At 39.0% G+C, this 21,482-nt stretch overlaps 1 long non-coding RNA gene across 1 annotated transcript in view; it reads left to right on the top strand.

The window, feature by feature from the left end:
• Positions 1-18,080, top strand: part of LOC103877940 — a 54,065-nt gene extending 35,985 nt beyond the window's left edge. Inside the window, exons 2-3 of the long non-coding RNA XR_637863.4 lie at positions 15,628-15,736; positions 16,803-18,080. This is a non-coding gene — a long non-coding RNA (uncharacterized LOC103877940). The remainder of the gene's footprint in view (positions 1-15,627; positions 15,737-16,802) is intronic.
• Positions 18,081-21,482: the final 3,402 nt, after the last annotated feature.

Genomic DNA, 21,482 nt, shown 5'->3' with positions numbered 1-21,482 from the left:
CACCCAGCACTTATATATGGAATACATTGTCCAAACCCAGAAATTGACTTTGCTGCAGTACAAACAATATAAGAATACGGGCCATACTTAAGTTTTTTGGGATGCTAGATTTTACAAACACTCTTTTTGTTTAGAGTCCTAAAAACTTTTATCCCATCTATAGTTTTGTGCCACCATCAGAATACAGAACTGTGTTCATCTCCTTTACATTATCACCTTATAGTTACACTCCTCCCCACAAGACAAATTTATGGCAACTTTTTTTTTTTTTTTTTTTTCTTTAAGATGATGTCTGGCTCTGTTGCCCAGACTGGAGTGCAGTGGGGCTACCTCGGCTCACTGCAAGCTCCGCCTCCCAGATTCAAGCAATTCTCCCATCTCAGCCACCTGAGTAGCTGGGACTATAGGCACAGGCCACCACGCTTGGCTAATTTTTGTATTTTTAGTAGCGATGGGGTTTCACCATATTGGTCAGCCTGGTCCTGAACTCCTGACCTCAGGTGATCCGCCCGCCTCGGCCTCCCAAACTGCTGGGATTGCAGGAGTGAACCACTGCGCCCAGCCAATTTCTGGCAACTTTCTTTCTCTATAATTTTGTCATTTTGACAGCGCTACATAAATGGTATTATACAGCACGTACGTTTCGTAATCGACTTTTTCTCACTCAGCTCAGTGCTCTTGAGGTTCTTCCAGGTTTTGCCCTGAGCCTCCATCTCTTCTTCTCCTTCTCTTTTTTTCTTCTTCTTTAAGTATTCTAAGAAAGTTTTATTTTATTTTTGTATATATTTAAGATGTACAGCATGTTTTGACATACATATACACATGAAATGATTACTACAGTCAAGCAAATTAACATATCTATCATCTTATATAGTTACTGATTTAGCATGTGTGGTGAAGATACCTAAAATCTACTCTCTTAGCAAATTTCCAGTATGCTATACAATATTATTAATTATAGTCTTTACATTGTACATTAGACCGCTAGAATTTATTCATCCTATATAACTATAACTACTTACCCTTTGACCTTCATCTCCCCATCTTCTACTTCCTGTTTCTATGTATTCCGGTTTTGTTTTTTTAGATTCTATGACCAAAAAAAAGATCATGCAATGTTTTTCTTTCTGGGTCTTGTTTATTCCCTTTAACATAATGTCCTCTAAGTTCAGCAATGTTGTTGGACTGGATATTATTCCGTTGTGTGTACATATCACAATGTCTTTATCTATTCATCTGTCAATGGACAGACACTAAGGTTTTTTCCATATTTTGGCTACTGTGAATAATGCTGCAATGAACATGGGGCATAGATATCTTTTTTTTTTTTTTTTTGAGTCTCGCTCTGTCTCCCAGGCTGGTGTGAAATGGATCAGTCTCAGCTCACTGCAACTTCCACCTCCCGGGTTCAAGCAATTTTCCTGCCTCAGCCTCCCAAGTAGCTGGGATTACACACTCTTGCCACCGTGCCCAGCTAATTTTTATATTTTTAGTAGAGATAGGGTTTCGCCATGTTGGCCAGGCTGTTCTCGAACTCCTGACTTCAGGTGATCCACCCGCCTCGGCCTCCCAAAGTGCTGGGATTATAGGCGTGAGCCACCATGCCTGGCCGGGCACAGATATCTTCAGAAGGCAGTGATTTCATTTCTTTTGGATATATACCCAGAAGAGGAATTGCTGTGTCATATGGGAGTTCTATTTTTCATTTCTTTAGGAGACACCATGTTGTTTTCCACAATAGCTGCACTACTTCACTTCTTTATCTCTCTAATTCCTCTATTATAATTTCTTCTGGTCTTGTAGTTTTAAATATAAACTCTATGATGATGACTTCTAAATCTTTATTTCCAGGTTCCTAGAAATTCAGTCTTGGATATTCGGATGTCCACTTTATGACTTTGTGAATGCTTAATACATTTCCCAAAATTAACCTCGCCAAAACAATTTCTTCTTAAAACTGAAAAGAATTGGAGAAAGTTCCAATCTTTTTTATTTCAACACCCACTATTTGCCAAGATGGCTATTGAGGCACTCTCCTTGATTTTTCTGTTTCTTTTACTTTTCGCATTAAATTCTTTAATAATTCTGTTGATTACACCTACAACCATATCCTGAGTTTGAATGTAGCTATTCCCTCTAGAAGAGCAGAGCGTGCGGAGCAGAGGTTAAACACCTGGAATCTGGGTTCTTCTTTAAGTATTCTAAGGAACTTTTATTTTATTTTTGTATATATTTAAGATGTATAACATGATGTTTTGATATACATATACATAGTACAATGATGACTACAGCCAGGGAAATTAATATGTCTATCATCTTGCTTCTTGCTAGATGTGAAATCTTGGTTCAATTGCTTACATTTTCCATACTCCCACTTCTAGATGAGGACAAAATAACACCTACCTCATGGAGTTTTTTGTGATAATTAGTCCAGTAAAAATGTGCATACTTTTAACAATACTTAGCGCACAGTAAACACTCAAAAAGTATTAGATATTATTAGTCATTGTTCATAAATGCTATAGAATGGCGACGATCATATGAAAGGCACTGTTGTTGGCACTGGGGATATGCAGTGATATAAAAGAGTCATGTACATTGGGTGATGATAGTGTTTGTGGTTACTATGGAAGTTGAGCTCTGAGGAGTGAAACTGGCTGATGGCCTCTACCTATCACATCCTTGGACCTCCTACTGTGTTCACACAGGCCTGGATTGTCCCAGGTTAATCCTAGACAGTACTGACCAGAAGGTGCTACAGCCAGGTCATTTCTGCTCAACATGAGACTCTTCTAACTGACCATCTTTGCTCCAGGGCTTCCCACCAGCCTGCCCAAGACTTTCTCAGAGCTGCATTGTAATCTGAGATCCTCCCTACCCATTATTCCCTTCTGATCCTCATCTTACCTGTCTTCTTTTACGGATATCAGACCTGTATTGCTGTCTGAAGGCTCTACCCACCCACTTCTCCTCCCTCTCCCCTTTATCCTTCTACAGCATTTTCCCTCGTAAATCTCTTGCACATCTAAATCCATCTTGGCATCTGCTTTTTGGGAGACCCAAACTGACCCAGCGCTAAAAAGAAAAATAAAACAGGGTCAGGGAGCTAGTAAGTGACTCAGAGATACACAGGGCATTTACTGAATGCCTATTTAATAAGATGAGCAGAATTTGTTAATCTGTGGGTGGGTGAGGTAGGCCAGTCTCCTGAAGGAGTGTATTTCAGACAAAAGCATTAGCAAGTGCAGAAACCCTGAGATAGGAACATTCTGGGTGTGTTTAAAGACCAGGAAGAAGCCAAGATATCTGGCATGACATGAACAAGGGGGTGAATGAACTGTAGGGCATAAGGGCAGATGAGCAGTGGAGACCCAGCTCTCTTAAGGTCTTGCAGACCCAGATAAAGACTGCATTTTTTCCTATCACAGAGATGAAACACCATTGGAATGTTCTGATCTGAAGATTGACATGATCTCACTTTTTAAAACATAAAAGCAGGATTGTTCTACCTGCTCTTTGGAGAACCCGGCTAAAGTTGGTGCGTTCACAATGGAAAAACAAAGTGGGTATGGTAGACAAGATTCTAGGTGGTCCTCAAGAACCCTGACCCCTGGTGTATATATCCTGTATAATTCCCTCACCTTGAGGATGGGTAGAACTTGTGATCCAGTTAATTAGTTAACCTTGGCCTAATCAGATAGGCCCTTTAAAAGAAAAGCAGCTGCAGCAGGTGCACCCCTGCTGGCCTGGAAGAAAGCACAGAGTCATGTTGTGATATGTCTATGGGGCCCACATGGGAAAGAGTTGCAGGCAGCCTCTAGGAGCTGAGAGTAGGCCCTGGCCACTGACAGCTACTACAAACAAGGACCTTAGTCCCACAGCTGTAACGAACTGAAAGCTGCCAACAATCTTTGTGCTTGGGAGAGTACTATGAGCCTCAGATGAGATTGCAGCTATACTGACACCTTGATTTCAGCCTGACAAAATACTGAGAAGACCAGCTAAACTGTACTCAGACTCCTGACCCATAGAAACTGTAAGATAATAATTTGTGGTTTTAATAATAAATTATAAACAAATACATGTAATAAAAAATGGATTTATGTTCTTTTAAGCCACTGTGTATATTAACACTTCTTTACAGAGCAATAGAAAACAAATCCAGTTGGCAATGGTGGCAAACAAGCAGAGAGGCTATGTAGTTAAGAGTCTATACAGTCCTCCAGATGGGAGATGATGGTGGCTTGGGTCAGGTTAGTAATGCCTTATCTTTTGATGGTCAAGCCAATGGGATTTGTTGATGGATTGAATGTAGAGTGTGAGAGAAAGACATCAAGAATGACTGCAAGATGTTTGGCTTGAGTTAACTGAATGTTTGGAATGTTCAGTGACTGAGAATGGAAAGACTATGGGAAGAACAGACTTGATATCTTTTTGACAGACTGAATCAGTAAGAATCACAAATTCTGTTAAATTGGGAATTCCAAGTATACATCAAAGCGAAGATGTCCAGAAGGAACACTTGAGTGTATGAATTAGGAATCATGGGTGAGGTCCAGGTTGGACATACGTTAGTACATTTTGGAGTCATTGACGAATGATATTTAAAACCTTAAAACTGGATGAGATCATAGCAATTATTGCTAATATTTCCAGACCTGTCCAAGCTTCCTCCATGTCCCACCTGGACTTCTTCATTAACTTTCCAGTGGTCTCCCTGATTCCACTGCCGTTTTACTACTATCCATTCTCCATGCTGCTGCTGGAGGGATTTTTTTTTTTAGACCTACATACAAATCAGATAAGGTCACCACTCTGTTTAATATCTTCCAGAGGATTTCCATCATGCCAAATTAGTTCGCTTTTTGTTGTATTACAAGCCACCTCAAAATTTAGTAGCTTGAAGTAACATTCATTCATTTTCATTCCTGATTCTGTGGGTCTATTGAATAGTTATTCTGCTCTCCAGTGCTCAACTGGGGCTGGATGGTCCAGGATGGCCTCATTCCTGTGTGTTGTGGTTGCTTAGTTGGCCAAGTCATAGAGGGTTTAGCTGAGATGTCTCTTCTCTTCTCCTTGTGACCTCTCATTCTCCAGCAAGCTATACCAGATTTCTTCCAACGGTGGACTTAGACTTCCAAAGAGCAGTCAGAGAGCAAACCCTAATGCACAAGAACCTTCCTAGGCCTTTGTTTATGTCATGTTTGCTAATGTCCCACTGGCCAAAGTAAGTCATTGGGCCTGCCTGGACGCTAGGAGGTGGAGAAATAGGCTCTAACTCTCGATGAGAGCCACTGCACTGCAAAGGCGCATTGCAAAGAGGAATATGCAAAGAAGAGCCAGGAAGAATTAAAATTGCACCTAGAAGACAATTCTGAATCCTTACTCTGGCTTTCAAAGTTTGGCATGATTTGACCCCTGCTCCATCTTTAATATGATCTCATTCTACTCTCTGTCTTTCTTTTTAAGTAGGCTTATTTTTTTCTGCAGCAGTTTGAAGTTCACCTCAAAACTGAGCAGAAAGTACAGAGATTTCCCATATACCCCTGCTCCTATTCATGCATAGCCTTCCCCATTATCAACATCCCCACCATCTGTTCTCTTTTATACCTTAGGTCTTGAGCCAAAATGCTCGTCTTTCTATGAGTTAACAAACTTTTTCTTGGTTCAAAGAACCTGATGCTCCTTCTGTCTGGAATGTTTGTTTCCCCAACTTTATTGAGGTATAACTGATAAATAGAATTGTATACCTTTTAGATATGTAATGTAATGATTTGGTATATACATATGTTGTGGAATGGTTACCACAATTAAGTTATCCATCACCTTACCTAGTTGTCTTTTTGTGTGTGTAGGGTGAGAACGTTTGAGATCTACTTTCAGGAAATTTTGAATATCCAATACAGTATTGTTAACTATAGTCATCGTGCTGTACTTGAGCTCCCAGGAACTTATTCTGGAACGCACTTACCCCAAATCTTGGTATGATAGGCTCCTCCTTTGCATTGAGGACTCAGATTAAATGTATTCTTCTGAGACAGGCTTTCTCCTATATCCTGATTACTCTCTATCTTATCCTCTGGGTAAATTCTGTTTATAGTATTTATAATCATTTGATTTCTTCTAGTTTGTTTATTGCTTCACATGCATAACCACCAACCCCTTGCAAAAAAAAAAAAAAAAAAAAGTAAGCTCTGTGAGCGTAGGGATTTCATTTTGTTTATTTCAAGAATGGACCTTGCATATAGTGGATATTTAAGCAACTGTTAAATAGCATTCTCAAATGCCAAATGAAGAGTCTTTTTTCTATTATGGGAAACCGAGAGTTGACTATAATTGAACAACCCCAGTTCAGCTGAAATTTATATGAAATCTGTATAACTAAAATGATAAAATAATAGAAAACTATTTTAAAGTAGGAAACAGATATGTCTTTTAGACACTCAGGTGACATTTACTGTCTTTTAAAGGAATTTACAATGTTAAATTTCTTTTTAAAGGAGTTCCCTTTCAGTGATGTGACTCAGATGTAACAGTGCCCAGGTCCCTGGATTAGTGTCTTGCCAGCCACTCATTTTCAACTGTTCTCTTCTGATTCATAACAAGTCGTCAAATATCCTTTAATGAATAGGAAAGTCCTTGATACTTACTTCCTGTCCTTTCTGACATGTTTGCCAAAAAGCCACTCATTAACAAATTTTATTTCTCAACTGACCAGCTGTTACGGATTGAATATTTGTGTCCTTCCAAAATGTGTGTGTTGAAGCCCTAACCTCCAATATGATGGTATTAGGAGGTGGGATATTTGGGAGGCAATTACGTTTAGATGAGGTCATGAAGGTGGAGCCCTTGGGATGAGATTAGTGTCCTTACAAGAAGAAGAAACACCAGAGCTTCCTCTCCCCTCCCCTCCATGTGGGGACACAGCAAGGAGGCAGTCATCTGAAAGCCAGGAAGAGGGCCCTCACCAGGACAGGACCATGCTGATGCCCTGGTCTCAGACTTCTGGAACAGTGAGGAATAAATTTTGTTGCTTAAGTCACCCAGTGTATGGTATTTTGTTATGGCAACCTGAGCTAAGATACCTCCTTACCCTCCTTTCCCCCATTTTCTTTCTCTTTCTCATTGAGCCCATTTTTTTCTGGTTCAACCAGTTTTAGTGATTCTGTTTTCCAGGAGATAGCTTGTTTCATTTGTGTTTTCTGATTAGTCCTTGCATTAGATTCATTTGTCTGCTCCAGCACCATTCACTTTTCTCAAATGAAACAATTCCTGTCTCCTCTAGTCTACTCCAGCATTCATCAACTTCCTCTCATATACTCCAGGGAAATTTCCATTCTCCTAGCAATAGGCAGAGAACTTCCCAGGCACTGCACTGGATATCTTAAGTCTGGTTCCTAAAAGTCAATGTGCAAATAGAGGTGAGTGCAAATTGAATGTGGCTGGAGTGAGGTGACAGAAGAGTAATATTCCTGGGATTCTAGAATACTGAAAGTGGCCATTGACCAAAGTCACTGTGAAGAGAATACACTACGTTGTTTATTATTATTATTATTATTATTATACTTTAAGTTCTAGGGTACATGGGCATAACGTGCAGGTTTGTTTCATATGTATACTTGTGCCATGTTGCTGTGCTGCACCCATCAACTCGTCAGCACCCATCAACTCGTCATTTACATCAGGTATAACTCCCAGTGCAATCCCTCCCCCTTCCCCTGTCCCCATGATAGGCCCCGGTGTGTGATGTCCCCCTTCCTGAGTCCAAGTGATCTCATTGTTCAGTTCCCACCTATGAGTGAGAACATGCAGTGTTTGGTTTTCTGTTCTTGTGATAATTTGCTAAGAATGATGGTTTCCAGCTGCATCCATGTCCCTACAAAAGACACAAACTCATCCTTTTTTATGGCTGCATAGTATTCCATGGTGTATATGTGCCACATTTTCTTAATCCAGTCTGTCACTGATGGACATTTGGGTTGATTCCAAGTCTTTGCTATTGTGAATAGTGCCGCAATAAACATACGTGTGCATGTGTCTTTATAGCAGCATGATTTATAATCCTTTGGGTATATACCCAGTAATGGAATGGCTGGGTCATATGGTACATCTAGTTCTAGATCCTACACTATGTTTTTACTTGCTGTTTTGTTTTGCTTCTGGGCATAAGAAGCCCTCATTTCCCAGCCTCCTTTGCATCTAAGTGGGGCTATATGACTAGCTCTGTTCAATGATATGTTTGTGGAAGTAATCCACCCCACCTTCAGGTTTGGCACCAAGGTTGGTGCAGCAAAGTGGGGAGGAGTTTGACACAATTAAAGAATGGAATTCTCTGAGAATTATCCATCAAGATGAAGGCAATGGGAAAAGGTGACTGTCTATAAGGCAACTAAGCAGGCTTTTCTTCCCATAGGGTGAGATTATGAGAGTAGAACTTAGAAAACCTTCATATGATGCTCAGTAACTCCTGGTGACATCCACACAGAAGTTCATTTGAGATTCACAAAGCCCAGAGGAAGTTTCTTATCAAAAACTAACAGAACCACATAAAATGAGAAAGAGAAAATGCATAGAGAAAAAGTCTAGCTACTCAGAGACCTGCACAAGAAAAGAGAAAATGAGTAGCCAGGGAGCAGGAGCAATTTCTGTCACTAATGGTTACTTTCAGCAATAGTCTACATTGGGCTCCCTAGAAAAGAAAGCCTCCATTCTTCTGGCATGGGAAGGAGAAACTGCCTGATTGCTGGAGCTGGCGCAGGCATGGTGGGATTAATGAATGCTCGTTGTACAGGTTTCCAATCCATTCTTCTGTAATCAACTCCACATCACACTCCTGCCTTCAAAGGTAGTGGGGCTTGTGACAGGAGCTATCTTGGTTCTTATTGGCATTCTCTCCTGCAGACAGTTGGAATCCTGGTTTCTCTATTCCCTGCCTGTAGCAACCACTTGTAAGGCACTGTGTGCCACAAACTGCCCAGCTGATTTCAGTGCAGTGGTAGACAGTTCCACATGCACGATCTGTTTCCCACATCAAGCATGGACTTCAGTCTCTCTCTGCTTTGCCACCCCAAAGTTTTGTCTGAAGTCATTGCCTGGAAGCAACCCAGAGGTATAAAGATTTTAACCCTCCTGAAGGCAGCCCTTCAAAGGTAGGGGAGGGCGTCATGAACATATGCTCTAGCCTGCTCCAAGTTACACAGCTCCTCTGAAAGCTCCCAAGGGATCTGAGACCCAGTTGTGCAACATAGGAGCCAGCTCATGAGCCCCCTTCCAGTCTCACATTCCCCACCTTCTCACTTCTGCTGTCCTGGTTCATTTTCCATATAAGACTTTGTTTCATTTTCTGCTTTTAGGGAAACCCAAGGTTCCAACTAGACTTTCCAACTGCCAGTGTCTTGTCAATACATATGCTGTAGTTTCTTCTCTAACTCTTTTTTTGTCTTTATGGATTTATAGTTGTACATTTCTATTGTCATGTCTGAGGGATTAGGAAAGAAGTGGAGATAGCATATGTCTTCAGGCTGCTCTTCTCCTCCTGCAGAGTCCTACCCAATCCTGAGCTTGAATGAAACTTCCTGGATCTTCCCATCAAAAGGTCTCCTCTTTTGCTTTCTCATAACATCCTACATTAGTCTTTATAACCTGAACAAAATTTGTAATTTTATCTTTATTTGTTGTTTTACCACTCAACCACTAGAATCTCTGCTCTATGAATCAGAGTCTACATCTTTTTTTTGTTTTTTTGTAGATCTCTATATGTTTTTGTTCAACAAGCAAAGGACTTTCCACTGTGTGATATGTTCCAAACAGTTCCAATCCCTCCAGCCCTCCCTATGGTAGGTGGGTGCTCAGGTTACCCACACAGATGCTCTTCTCTACATCTCTCCTTGAAAAGGCTCAGCTTTGAGCCGATTCACAAATATATCATCAAGAACTAGATGTCAGCTAGAGGAGGACAAGGTTCTGCAAGCGTGGACGTGAATGGGCAGCTGATTTGGGAGATGGAGGGGGAAAAAGAAAAAGCAGAAGGGCACAGAGTTAGACTTGGTTTACTTTACCCCCTGCTCTGGCTAATTCACTGCCTGACTCCCAGGATCTTATAACTTGTATTATTCCTTACTGCAGAATTGCCCATAGTTCCTGGTTCCTGGGGTCCTGATACTCCCTTGCTTATGAACAGGGATTCCCCCACCACGCTGAGGCACCCTATACCTGCCTGAAGCAGCCTATCAATACCATCGCCAAAGATAATACGCAGATACTCTGAAGACCACCTTCACAAGACCTTCAGCCACATGGCAAAATAGAGTAGGAAGATAGTGCCTGTAAAGTAATTTAATTGAAGATTCTTGTTTGAGAGAATAATGATGTTTCAAATAATAGTATCTGAGATATTTTACAGATAAACCAAAGATTGTTTGATTTAAAGAACTATTAAAACACAACAAAGGAATTGAGAAGGTTCACCCTTCCCCTTTGTAGAAAGTCCTTCATGTGACATCCATCTTCACAGTGCCCCTGATTTTAAAACTAGCACATGTATGACATATAATACAACATTTATAAATTAAGGAAGCCCACCTCTTTTAAGTAATATTCTTTAAATCTACATTTCTGACAGTCCTACTATTTGCACAGTAACTGTAATAGGCGTATTTTTTGGAAAATAGTGAATAAAAACTGACAAGCTATCTGGGGAATCTGAATGTATAATTGATAGGGGCATAAATTAATATGATTAGGCCTTTATTGGGTGCAGTGGCTGCCAAACCTACAAAAGGGGCCTGGAATGAATCACGGCTGTGGTCTCGAAGCTGATAGACATCAATATGTAATGTGGATTATCTCAAGCTTTCTCATGTGGTCCGCTTATGACAGCACTGAGCCTAATTGAAATTTTTATCTTTTTGTTGCATACAGACAGTTTTGGCTGGTCACTTCCTTTGGAAAGAGGAATGAACCAGGTGATAAAAAAAAAAATCAAGGTTTTCAGTGAAGGTCTTAATAAAATTGTTTTATAAAGATTTTAGAAATCAGTGCTTTGTAAAGCCACTTTGGAGAACCTGACTTCTGGAAATTCCTTTGCACTATGATTTTCTGAATATTAAATAGGCATGTCCAAACCAAAATAACAAAGACGCAGAAGATTCTGTCACTTCTGTGGAAATTGATAGGTTCTTCATAAAATTGTAGTTAGTAGTTTAGACTTTTTTTGATGTTGTGTAAAACCATTTCTTAATTACAATCACAAAATATATGTTTGTAGAATAACATCTGTATTTCCATAAGTAACAAAATTAAAATAATTTTTCCTTTCATTTTAAACAACAAACATGTACTTCAGTTAAATAATCATCCCTGCTTATCCGTATTCTTGCTGATACATGGCTTCTCACTTATGTTTTAGGTTATAATTCTATAATCAAAAACAGGAGGTCAAAGTTATTATATTTACAGAAGAACATGTTAAGTTTCAGAGACCAAAGCACTTACATCTGTAATTTTCCAGAACTTCATCCTTTTATAGCATATAAAATATTAGCCACATTTTACATCTGCCCTTGGCAGTAATAAGTTTCAGATGTGAAACAAGTTCAATATGATTTTGGGGAACATTTGTGTATGGCAACCAGAAAGGTCAGTATGTTTTATGTACTTTGTGATAAAAGTAAGTGTTGATATCTAGGGACTGGACAATGAAAACTAATGGGGCATGGGAACTTCCTTGGTGACCTCATGAAGCAATTTACGATCCTTTTATCACCCCTAATATGATGTTGTCATAAAAATGATCTTTTAATTAAATGTAACAGGAAAACTCTGCACCCTCATCGGGGTGTTTCTGGTCCTGGTGAGTTAACATTTTTAATAGCATACCTTCAGCAGTCAGCAATGTTGGATTTATAAAATATGGTTCCTCTCAAACACTTTGAAAGCCATAATCTCGATAGCTGTATCAACCTGAGAGACTGAAGAGCAAAAAAAAAAGCAACTGGAAGAGTTACTCTTGCAGAAAGGCAGGGGAATATCGTGGAAAGACAATTGGCTTAGAACAGAAATGGCCTATCACATACTAAGCTCCTACAACATGCCAGGCATTCTGCCAAAAACTTTACCATAACTTTTATTTCATGTAGTTTAACCCTTGTTCTCTGGAGAACTGGGTTCTGCATCTGACTGTGCTACTATTTGCTTGTATGATTTAGGGCACAAAAACCTACTTTCAGTTTTCTCTTCTGTAAATGGAGTGATAGAGAAAAGAATTGGACCAGATGGTCTCTAATTCCAGCATTAAACTTCTATAGAAGCAAAAGAATAAGGATAGAAAAGTGAGGAAGAATCAGAGCAAGGGACATTATTGAAGGTTACCATGAACCATCCATAGTCCTGGGTTTTAGAGACACAGGTGATCAAGATATGGTTCCTGACACAGAAGAACTTGTAGTCTTGTAGGGGAAATACCATGTTAATATAAAAGGTAGGTGTACTAGAAAAAGCAAGGCTGGGAGGCTATGAAAACAGAGGAGAAAGTGTGGGTCAAATGAAATGTTTAGGGATGGGCTCTGGAGGAGATGATGACTAGCTAAGCCTTAAGTAATAAAAAATGTAAGTTGAGTGAAGAAAGGTAGGATTGATGTCCCAGGCAGAGGGACATAGAGGAGGAATAAAATGCCCTAGTATATGCAAGGAACTGCAGTGGTTTGCTATTACTAGGGCATACCATACAAAGTAGATAGTAGGGGAAGCAAAAATGGAAGACAGAATGGGGAGACAGTCTAAGAACATTCTTGCAAGCTGGGCTAAGGAGCATGGACTTTGCCCACAGGAAATGGGAAGCCACAGATGGTCAGGCTGAGTTTTAGAAAAATGACTCTGCCTACAAGAAGAGGGAAATTTTAAAATAGAACAAAAATGGAGACAGGGAGATTAAAAGGCTACTGTAGCATTTGTTGAAAAGATAATGAGCCCTGAACTAGAGAAATGGAATGGGTGTTGAGAGGAGTAGACAGATATAAGAAACATTTAGAAAGTAAAATCAGCAGGGCTTGGGCTTAATTGGATATAGGATTAGTCTAGGAAGAAGGGACAGTTCAAGTCAAAATGCTTGGCCAACTCCTTCAATTAAAAAAAAAACGGAAAGTCATTTAATCTAGTGGAAAAACTGAATTGACTCTTTGTTATGGCGATCAAAAAAAAAAAAAAAGGTTAATTAACTAGAATCATCATATTTTACCGAGTAGTTGGCATGAGTCTGACTATCATTTATCTACCCCAGAAGCCAGTGGTAAAGAAAGCCATTTTTACCACCACTTTGTGGTTGATAAACGGAAGTCCTTGATATCAAGTGGCACACCCCAATGATCGCTGGTGAAGGGAACAAAGCCAGCTCTCCCAGCTTCCAGTTCACACCGTTACTCTTTGCGTAATACACTTCTTCTGTGACAGAAGGACTTAAAGCAATTCTTTTCAATTCATATTATTATTAGCATTCATAATTCTAAAAATATTTTTTCTCTGCTAACTTAAAGATTTTCCTTAGTAAAATTCCTTAGTAAAACAGTTTTCCTTAGTAAAAATTGTCCTTAGTATTTAAAATTCAAGTGTCCTAATACTTACCTGAAGAGTGCCATGTTGTAGCTACAATACTACAGAAAGTGGACACATTTAAAATATCAGCACCCTTCAATTTGAAAAGGTAACCCTAAATAATTCATTATTATAAAAAGCTCTTTTACATGAGATGTGTGCCATTCACAAGAGGATCCTTGACAATGTGACTGAGTCTTGATTTTCCATGGCCATTGGGTAAAGTGTAAGCATGGATAATTGGAAAAAAAAACAATAATCTCGAGGCCTACTCTAACTAATCTTTTCAATCTCCTCATGACCAACTCTTTTACCAGAGCTTCCATCATGCAATAAAATTGACCTACTTGAATTTTGTCCTTTTCTCCCTTCAAGACCTGTGGATGATTTCATCCTGGGACACTAGGGAAATATGAAACACAAAGACCTCACACATTAACTGCAATAGTTAATTCTGTGTGTTAGCCTGACTGGGTAAAAGGATGTCTGCATAGTTGGTAAAACATTATTTTGGGGTATGTCTGTGAGATTGTTTCTGGAAGAGATTAGCATTTGAATCAGTAGGCTGAATGAAACAGATGACCCTCTCTAATTTAGGTGGACCTCATTTAATTCAATGAGGTCCAGAATAGAATAGAAAGACAGAGAGGGTGAATTTTTTTTTCTCTCTCCTGTCCTTGAATCAGCACTTCTGGCACTCAGGACTTGGAACTCAGACCAAGACTTACATAATTGGCTCTCTTGGTTCTCAAGCCTTTGAGCTTGGGCTGAAACTGTATCACTCACTTTCCTGAACCTCCAGGTTGCTGACAGCAGATTGTAGGACTTCTTAGCCTTCATAATTGTGCAAGTAAATTCCTATTTTATATATCCCATTGATTCTGTTTCTCTGGAGAAACTTGGCTAACACATTAGCAAACAAGGTGATATTTAGCAAAGACCATACATTTTATTTAGGAAGTTGCTGAAAAATCCATTAACTCTGCACTATATCTTTCAATCTTCTTCTGAGCTATGAAATCCTAACAACTCAAATCAACATTCTCTAAGCCCTGTGTTAACATAGGAATTTCTCAGGGACTGAGGTCAATGGTCCAGGAATTAAAATTGAGTAGGAAATAGCAACATATGGCTATGACCACTGGGTTGGAATGTGAATGTTAATAACACAGTACATTTGGTGCCTTGATAGGTAAGTTTTGTTCAGCACGATTCTGTTACTTTTCTCTCAGAAGGATGGCAACAAATGGATTCAAGAGAACAGTTTTCATACTATCTCTCTCTCCTCTTACTGGTTCAAGCTCATTTTATGTATTGATTAGACTCTTTGAAACATCTTCCTAAATGATCTCCTTGCTTTCTCAATACCTTTAGAATAATTTGCACTCTATGCTACAAGAATTATGATAGTTGACTTGACTTGTTCCCAGAGACATTTCAGTATCTTTCTATAGTTTATATAATAAAACCTAAATTCTTTTACTGGCTTATGACCCATTTATGGCTCAGCCAATGCCTCCATGTTCAGCCTCATGTCCTGCCACTTTTCATTCCTGAGTTTCGCCAAGTTAAACCACCAGTAGGTCTTCAAAGATACTACCTTCTTTCATGCCTCCCCACAACCAGCATAGTGCCAGCTTACCAATTCATTAAGAGCCAGCTGGCCAGCAATATTGTACAAATCTTGGAAAAATCAGGCATGAAGGCCAGACAGTCACGAGCTAGAATCCAGGCTCCACTACTGACTGGCTGCATGACCTGGAAGGAATTACTTAAGTCTCTAACCAGCAGAATCCTCACCAGAAAAAATAACAAGGGTATCTACATTATAAGAATTATGGAAGAATCAAAGAGTGAATGTATGTAAAATTCACAGTACAGTGCCTAGCACTTAGTAAGGACTCAAAGTGTTAGATATGACCATATTATTAGCAATTTTTAATCATTCTTTTATGCCTCTCCTAGGTCCAGATAAGTGGTCTATCAGCCATATTCCCAGACACTTGCTGTAATTGTTTGAAAGTCTGTCTCCTCTTATAGGCTCTGCAGGATGTGTGTGTCTCACATGGAAGGCTCAGGACCCGTCTTTGAATTAATTAATGAGGAAATGGAAAACTTCACTCTACTGCTCCTGTAAATGTAGAATAAGGTACATTTTTTCATACGCATTACAACTCAGTGAGAATTCCTTATGACAGTTTATAGTGCATTATCAATCTGCCCTTTATTGGAAAATGGGCTTTAAATTTTTTTCAAGAATATGTGAAGGACAGCTAATGAGCCCATGTTTCACTGATTTGAATCACATACACTGCTTTCTATAAAATAATTATTTTTTACAGCACATTTTAGCAAACTACATGGTATCTTGGTAGTGGAAGTGATGGTATTATTTTGTTTTTATTTAGTCATTTTCTCTAATCTTCCTTCCTGTTACTTATTACTACATTCTATTTAACTCTACTGTTTGCTTTAGCTGTTCTTATATCTTTCTATCATGTGTTTCAATGAAGCAGGGTGAGGGTTGTAGAAAAATAAGGTGAAAGTGAGCCTTAGAAGACAAACACAGTAGCCATGGTTTGAGAATGGCTAATCCACCATCTTGAGACAAAAGTTGACTTTCTTTTTAATTTAATTCCATTAATATATAATAATACACGTAATAAAAATGTAATTTTTATTGTAAAAAGGAAACCGTAGAGGCACTGAAGTTCCCTAGAACTGTCAGATCCTTTTCTGTGCTATGTTTGTACATGTATGTATGTATGTATATGCATATTTATTTTTAATCATTTTTGACACTGAATTCATGTTTTCTGAGTTTTTAATATGCAACACTATCATTTGGAAATCTTTCCATGTTAGTAAGTATATAACTCTTAGTTTTTTAAGTTTTGTGTAGTATTCCATAATATGGCTACACTGTGATTTATTGGTCATCTACTCTTGGTAGATAGACATTTATGTTAGTTCCATTTTTTACACTGTTGCAAACAGGGTTGCAATAATAACATTTCTAATTTTGTCTCCTTTTATAAGGGATCTACATTTCTCTGGGAGTTCATGCTCAGAAGTGAAATTTCTATGTCTCATTGTTTGGATTTAAGAAAATGTAAATGTACTTAATTATTTTTTAATAAGAATACAATCATATAGTACAAAATTCAGAAGTTATAAAAGGGTATTAAGAAATCTACATTTTCTGCTTTCTCAAGCTTGGAACATTTACCCCTGTGAAGCTGAGACAACAAGGAGTCCAGCCCATATGGAGAAGACATATGGAGAATCAAGGTGCTCTAGTCAACAGTCCCAGATGAACTGCCACATGACAGTCAGAACCAGCCACCGGTCATATGAGTGGGCCATCATGAGTGCTCCAGTCTACTCAGATCCCCAGATGACTGTAGTCTAGCCCCCATCTCCAGATGAACCATCCTGCTGAGCCCTGTCAACTCTCAGAATCATGAGAAATAACAAACCATTGTTATTTCAAGCTGCTAGGTTCTAGAGTGATTTTTTTCCCTTGCAACCTAAGAGTATAGAGACTCAAGATGCCCTAAATATATGCTGTAAGAGTGATTTTTAATTGAATAATAAAAAAGTTTAAAATATTATCTCAGCATAATTTTAATTCCCATTTTTATTATGAATGGAGTTGAGCATATTTTCATGTTTCAGTTTTTTTAATGAAGTTGTATTAAAGTTGAGCCACCACCAGGCTAGTTGTGACAAATATCTCCCCTCCTCACTGTCCGTGAAATATACCTCAGTTTTTTTGTTTGTTTGTTTGTTTTTTGAGTCCTCAAAAGAGTACCTCCCATAAAAGCATTCACCCTGCAGTCATCAAACAGTATCTTCCCCAGGCTGGAGTGCAGTGGCATGATCTTGGCTCACTGCAACCTCTACCTCCCAGCTTCAAGCAATTCTCCAGCTTCAGCCTCCTGAGTAGCTGGGACCACAGGCATGCACCATCACACTCGGCTGCTCTTTTCTGTTTTATGCCTTCCCTCTAACATGGCTTGTGAAATCCCAGGAAGAAGTCTAAGTGTTGCTACTGCCATGCACTTTTTTATCCTACCCAGACCAAAAACTTTTCTACTGCTTATAAAATAAAATCTATGCTTATCAATAGTTGATAACATTACTGGGAAGGCTTGGAGGAGAGTTATTAGCACTAACAACTTTAGGGCTCTATCTCTGCCAGTCATGGAGTTCCTGTGAATTCAGACAGCTCAAAGTGGATTAATTCAATACTCTCATTTTAGATATAAGACAACTGCTCCTAGAGAGATTGAGACACTGATTCAGTGTTACAAAATAAGTCAGTGGTAATTTTAGGATTAGGGTGAGGCTATTGACTTCAATTCAATATTCTATACATCAGCTACCTATAATTTTGAGTAAACTAGGCCACGCATGGTGGCTCAGGCCTGTAATCCCAGCACTTTGGGAGGCCGAGGTGGGTGGATTGGTTTGAGCTTCAGAGTTCAAGACCAGCCTGGCCAACATGGCAAAACTCCATCTCTACAAAAAATATAAAAATTAGCCAGATGTGGTAGTTCACATCTGTGGTCCCAGCTACTCGGGAGGCTGAGGCTGGAGAATCACTTGAGCCTGGGTGGTGGAGGTTGCAGTGAGCCAAGATAATGCCACTGTACTCAAGCCTGGGTGACAGAATGAGACACTGTCAGGAAAGAAAAGAAAAGAAAAGAAAAGAAAAGAAAAGAAAAGAAAAGAAAAGAAAAGAGAAAGAAAGAAAGAAAGAAAGAAAGAACGAAAGAAAGAAAGAAAGAAAGAAAGAAAGAGAAAGAAAGAAAGAAAGAAATAAAGAAAGAAAGAAAGAAAGAAAGAAAGAAAGAGAGAGAAAGAAAAAGAAAGAAAGGAAAGAAAGAAAATCTAAAAACAAATTGACTATAAAAAAATTTTTGAGTAAACTTTTTTATATTTTACTTTTTGTTCTGTCATAGAAAGTCTCCAATAGCCTTTGTTGAGTATTAGTTGGCGCTCTTGGTTACATGTGACAGAAACTTAATTCAGACTAGCTTAAACATAAGAGAAATATATTGGCTCCAGTAACTGAAAAGTCCCTGCATGGTGGGATTCCAATGCCCAAAATGTATTGTCAGGGCTCTGTTTGTTTTCATCTCTCAGTATTGCTTTTAGCTCTTGGCTACATTCCCAGGCAGGCTCTTTCTATGAGGCATAAAGAAAGCTACCAAGAGCTTCTGTTTTATACAGTCTTTATACCTCACAATCTCCTGATGGCCTTCTTGGGGCACATGACCTTCCATGAATCAAATATCATAGCTAAGGAGATGAAATACTCTGCCTGGACCTGGGTTATAAGCCCACCCTTGGGACCTGGGGCAAGGGCAGAGCAATATCACACCTAATTTATGCTGAGTGAACTGGGTAATTGCAACATAGGGGAGACATGTTATCCAAGTAAAAGGGTATGAAGCAGGTAAACAAGGAGTTGTCTGCTAACTGTATTAATATTTATCCAGTCCCCTTTCTACTAGATATGATGTTAATAAAACCTGGTACTTCACTGAAGTTTCTAAACTTTTGTGGATAAGATTTCTTAACTAAAACCTTAGAAGGCAATTTAATTACCAATTCAGGTTTTGGATGGTCTGTACCCCTTGTTCTGGGTGAGGCAAGAGTAGGAAAATGATGCATGCTGGTGGACAACTGGTACTACTCAAATTCTTGAGTGAGTGTCTGCATTTAACTGGACAGTTACATAAACACACGACTTACATAACCATATGCAGCAGCCCTGATGATCACTCTCCAGTATCTTGAGGGTTAAATAATCTTAAAACCAAAATTGTCATCTTTACAGCATTTTTTAAAAGTTACTGTTATTGAAATATAATTTTGTAAAATACAATTTACTCACTTTAGGTGGTATCAGTCTCATGAGATTTAACATATAGCAACCCCCATCATCAAGATATAGAACATTTCCATCATCCCGAAAATTTCCCTCGTGCTCAGTCAACCCTTTTTCCCTATGTCTAGCTTTTAGCTATCTCTCACTTGTTTTCAGTCACTATAGTTTTTACCTATGAGAGAATTTTATATACAAGAAAACATATGGTCTTTCATAAAGGATTTCTTTCACTTAGTATGATACTTTTAAAATCCAAATATATTGTTGTTTGTATTTGTATTCTGCATAGGTTTATATGGATATATCACAATTTGTGTATTCACCAGTTGATAGTCATTTGAATTCGTTCCAGCTTTTGGCTATTATAAATAAAGCTGCTACGAACATTCATGTACAACTTTTTATGTGGGACATATGTTTTTATTCCTCTCAGGTAAGTATCTAGCAGAGGAATTGTTAAATTGTAAGGTAAATATATACTTAACTTTATAAGAAACTGCCAAACTCTTTTCCAAAGTGTCTGTACCATTTTGCATCCAGCCAGTAGTATATGAGATTTCCACATGCTGCACATGTTTGTTAAGACTGGGTGTTATCAGATTTTTAATCGCAGCTGTTCTAGGGAATGTATTGATATTTCATGGTGGTTTCAGTTTTCATTTCCCTAGTTAGACTAAGGACAATTACTCCTCATAACCATTGATGTGAGCATATTTCAATGGCTTATTGGCCACTTACATATTTTCTTTGGTGAAATGTCTTCAAATCTTTTGCCCTTTTTAAAATTAGGTTGTTTGCTTTAGTATTGAGTTGAAAATCTGCTTTATTAAATAGTTCTCTATTTAGCCTCACATATGTCTTCACTTGATGGGAGACATATTTAAGCCAGCTAGACCTAATATAAAGAAACAGAACAATGACTGTTTATCCCCAGTTCTCTGTTGGAGGAGAAATATATTTGCCCTTGCCTGCACAGTGCCCTATATAGAGGCAGCTCACCTAGAGTTGCCTTTCTGCCTCTTTGCCTGTCCCCTCACCAAGAGGGTGAGTTTAAAGAGCTAGCTGATTGGTGAATTTGGGAAAGTTTGTGAGTGAGTTCAGTGAAGCTCTTGCCTCTCTGGGATTTGTTGTGTGCAGGGACTGTGTCATTTCTGCTCCTTTTCACTTTAATCATGTCTTAACCTGTGGTTTTCCAGCCACTGCATGTGCCTGGGGGGTTTCATTCAATTCAGAAGATCCTAACAAGCCCATTTGGTCTTTACATCAAGCTTTACCAAAAATCAGCTTTTCCAGCAAATTCATCATGGGAGTGACTAATCCATTATCTTCGTCAAATAATGTTACCCAATCAAGGGAATGATTATCGTATCGTATTCGTACATCTCAACCATGCTAGTGGGAAGGGGATCACACAGGGCAGGTAGACCAGGAAATGGGGATATTGGACGACTACCCAGTACCTTATACTACAAGAATAAGAAACTGTCTGTACTTAGGACAGAAAGATGCATGTAAGAATCTGCTTTTTGAGGGGTTTTAGATACATACAAACAAATTACAGATGGTGCATATCTTTAAGAACTCAAAGTGTGTTAGGCTGTTCTCAAATTGCTATAAAGAAATACCCCTGTAATCCCAGCACTTTGGGACGCCGAGACGGGCCGATCACGAGGTCAGGAGATCGAGACCATCCTGGCTAACACGGTGAAACCCCGTCTCTACTAAAAAATACAAAAAACTAGCCGGGCGAGGTGGCAGGCGCCTGTAATCCCAGCTACTCGGGAGGCTGAGGCAGGACAATGGCGTAAACCCGGGAGGCAGAGCTTGCAGTGAGCTGAGATCTGGCCACTGCACCCCAGCCTGGGAGACAGAGCGAGACTCCGTCTCAAAAAAAAAAAAAAAAAGAAAGAAAAAAAGAAATACCCGAGGCTGGGTAATTTATAAAGAAAAGAGGTTAAATTGACTCACAGTTCTGCAGGCTGTACAGAAAGTATGA

Source organism: Papio anubis, chromosome 1 (genome assembly GCF_008728515.1).
Source record: "Papio anubis isolate 15944 chromosome 1, Panubis1.0, whole genome shotgun sequence".
Taxonomy (NCBI): domain Eukaryota; kingdom Metazoa; phylum Chordata; class Mammalia; order Primates; family Cercopithecidae; genus Papio; species Papio anubis.
This window is presented reverse-complemented; position numbering and strand designations above follow the sequence as displayed.